The sequence below is a fragment of the Phyllostomus hastatus genome, unplaced genomic scaffold, assembly GCF_019186645.2.
Source record: "Phyllostomus hastatus isolate PE091 unplaced genomic scaffold, TTU_PhHast_1.1 phas_contig_58, whole genome shotgun sequence".
Lineage (NCBI taxonomy): Eukaryota > Metazoa > Chordata > Mammalia > Chiroptera > Phyllostomidae > Phyllostomus > Phyllostomus hastatus.
In genome coordinates this window covers 58,123,943-58,128,001 of record NW_025333916.1, presented here as the reverse complement: position 1 = coordinate 58,128,001, position 4,059 = coordinate 58,123,943, and positions in this window count along the sequence as shown.

Sequence of the window (4,059 nt, the reverse complement as noted above, 5' to 3'; positions counted from 1 at the left end):
AAGACTTTAAGTAAACATTTGTTTAAAGCCTTAATTTCAATTATCTGTATTTCCATGAAGTATTATTGGTAGCTTTGTCATTTAAGATAAAGAGATCTTATCATTGTGTTAATAACTGTCTGTTTGAATATATAAAATGTAAAACCATTATGTTAATACCTGTCTGTTTAAGTAAATGGTATAAATGTCCTTTAACTCTGAATGCATTGATATTTTATGCCAACTATACATATCCTCTGTGTTACCTGATGCTGGACAAATTTATCCACTGATTTATTTATTTTTTTATTTTTAATTGTTGTTCAAGTACAGTTTTCTGTCTTTTACTCCCATCCCAGCCCACCCCCTTAGTGCTCCCCACCTCCTTCCCATTTCCACCCCCCTAGTTTTTGTCCATGTGTCCTTCATACTTGTTCCTGCAAACCTTTCCCTTTTTCCCCTGAAATTCCCTCCCCTCTCCCCTCTGGTCACTGTCAACCTGTTCTCAGTTTCAGTGTCTTTGGTTATATTTTGCTTGTTTGTTTGTTTTGTTGTTTAGGTTCCCGTTAAAGGTGAGATCATATGGTATTTGTCTTCCACCGTCTGGTTTATTTATCCACTGATTTAGGTATAAGACATGTGACTCGATTAAGGAGCTTTCCACAGCTGTCCCTTTTTCACCATTAGGACGTTTCCATGCCAGAGGTCTAACCTAGGTTTGTGGGCAAATAGTTTAGCCTTTTGAAAAAGGTAGGAAGAATTATTGACATAAAGATATTTCCACTTTTTCTTGGTAAGATCCCTAGGGTATGGAAGACATACCTCATTGGACTAGATAGAAGGGGGTGGTGCTAAAAAAACAAAATGCACAAATTAAGGTCTCAATGACTTAGCCTGTCACAGAGCCATCCTGTGGGACAGACACCAGAAGGCAATAGAGAACTTTCCTTCAGTATTTACCTTTGGACAGAAGAGGAACACAGAAGCTAATTAAGAATAAAATTCTTGCCCTGGCTGGTGTAGCTCAGTGGATTGAGCGCGGGCTGGGAACCAAAGTGTTCCAGGTTCGATTCCCAGCCAGGGTACATGCCTGGGTTGCGGGCCATAACCCCTAGCAACCACACATTGATGTTTCTCTCTCTCTCTCTCTCTCTCTATCTCCCTCCCTTCCCTCTCTAAAAATAAAAAATAAATAAAATCTTTAAAAAAAAAGAATAAAATTCTTAAATGCAAGAAAATATTTAGCCTTAAAATAAATGGATTTTTTTGCTAATAAAACACATGCTTTACTATCAGAGGCTATGCAGCTATCACACAGGCTATGAAACTATCACATGAAGAAAATTGAAATGCCAGCTGGAAAGAATAATCAAGGAAATGTTCAGCAGAGACATGAGATGATTAGTAACCATGCCATGGAGGGTACTGAAAATGATGATTTCCATCTATCTATTTATTTTCCATTGTTTAGACATATGGAGAAGGATAACAATGTAGATCATTCAAAGCTACAATTAGTTTATATTGATTTACACTGGGTTTCATGAAATTCTTTAGAAGTTTGATTTTGACATGGAGTTTTGGGTATGACAGCTAGGATTGCCTTCCAGTGTTGGTACATACAGCAATAATGAGAGGTGGAAGAGCAGTGAGTCTGTGAACCCCTCAAGACCAGGCTTAGAGACTCAGTCATGTTTGCAGTCTTGGTGCTCAGCTTAGCATCGGACATTAATGGACACCCATCTGCTACTCTTTGACGGGAACATCCTTAAGGAGGTTAAAGGACCTGAGTATCTTCGGTTGCCGATGTCAACACTACGCAATCGTTTTACTTAATCACTTCTCTTAGAGACATAATGGGGAATATATACAGCAATTCTACCATCATTTCTTCAGTAACAGGGCTGGAATGACTATGGAGTCATGTGGCTCAAGTTCAAATTTCATCTGGGCAGGTTTCTTACCTTCCTTGGAGCAACTCTCCTTGCTGGGGAGTGGAGATGAGAGGACCCGCTGTCTCAGAGGACGGTTGTGAGGATTAAGTGAGATAATCCACGGAGAGTGTTTAGGGGGGTTGTCCGGTCCATAGGAGACATTCAATAAATATCAACTGTCACTGTTACTCTTACTCTAAAATAAAAGTGTAAAATCTATTGATAAATAATTATTAATTTTCTGTCACTGTTTATAAGAAGTTGACACAAACTTGGTAGTTAAAACAAAAGAAACTTATACTTTTATAGTCCTGGAGACCTGAAGTCCTAGTAACACTGGGCTGAGACAAGCTGGCAGAAGGCCCCAGTCTCTCAGAGGCACCTGTGAGGAAACATCCTGTCCCATCCTCGCCTCTTCTGGCCTCTGGGGGCTGCTGACAGTCCTTGGCTCTCGGCCACATGGATCCAATCTCTGCCTCTTCTGTGGTCATATCATCTCCTGTTCTTCTGTGTGTTTGTGTCCATCTTCCTCTGCCTTCCTCTTACGAGGTCACATGATTGCATTTAGGGCCCACCATGGTCATCTCCCAATGTCAAGATTACTAACTTAAGCACACCTGCGAAGTCCTTTTTGGCTGTACAAGGTAACCATCACAGACTCCAAAGATTAAGACCTGGATATTTTGGAAGGACCATGATGTCGCCTACCACGTTGACATTCAGTGCTTCAAAAATCAGAGGATTTGCTTCCCCAGGTGCATATTATGGGAATAGTTTGCTTGTCTTCCCCTTTCCTTCTCCCTCTCATCCAACCCTTACTCACCTAGAGGACTGAGGTGGGCAGCCGCCCACTCTTGTTAAGGGGCTCACTCAAGGTAGGACCTGAATCTCTGTGAGGTTCCGGGGTTCTCTCATCCAGGCAGGAGATCAGGGGTGACTGTTGTGTAAACCAACCAACAAGGTCTACAAGACACCTGGTCTGTAGAAATGTTGGAGGGAGGGTATATTGGGCAGAAGGGGAAAGAGAAGCAAAGAACTCCTTGAATATGTACTACTGGTCAGGCAGTGAGTCCAAGAGTTCCACAGTTTCTCATTTCATTTTCACAATAGTTCTTCAAGGTTAGTATTAGCATTCCCATTTTGCAGACAAAAACACTGAGGTTCGAAGCATTAAAAAATATACTCTCAATACACAGAGTTAAAAATGATAAAACCAGAAATAAACTTAACTTTGTCTAAACCCAGACACTATGCTCTTTCTAGTATTCCAGAATGAATTAGCAGATCAGCTAGATCATATGTAGCTGACTTTTTTCCCTAATAGCTACTCTTCTTCAGGAGCTGTTTTATTTTAACAGGTGATGACCAAAACTCAGAACCCTTCACCCAAAGCATAAATCACTCCAAGGCTGTGGTTATGAAGACAGCTGAAATGCCCCAGTCCCATCACAAACATGTGACAAGAGGCCTGGTCAACACATTGCCTGATGCAGCTGGAATGGGAATGTGGTACCGTAAGCCTGAGACCTTGTCCTCACCGCAGAGAGTGGGTGTCCTGCGCTTCCTGTGGGACATGCGATGCTTCTCGTCAAGAGTCATTGGTTAAATTGTATTTGTTGATGGCAAGTGCTAACAGAAACACAGCTCAGGTGTTGCTGCTGACATTTTGTTAAATTTGCCTTATGTCTTCAGATGTGCCCTTATAGACATGAGTTTCTAAATATATTGCTGAGAGATTTTTACAGAGAAGAAACGCCATTGGTGGAAGCTGGCTTATTTTGGAAGGACAGCGTATCCTTTGTTTAAAGTGTCTACAAACATAGGGAAATGTAGACAAGCAGGAAAAATATAACTCACTGCCCTAGGACTAAAACAACCATTTTTGATTATTTGAATTCCAAGCTCTCAACCTCATCTCCTTCTCCTTGACCTAATCCATAATTTCTGTTCTTGTTTGATTTATATATTTAAGCTTATCAGTTGATGTGTTTTATAAAAGCAATAGAGAAAATAAAATTTCCAGTTTACCTAAAAAAGAAAAAACCACACACAACGAATAAAACAAAACAAATTTTAGATCGAGGCTTTTCTTTTTTGGAAGTATAGTGATTGTAGCAACACAAGTTAGCCGATATCAAGAAGATCT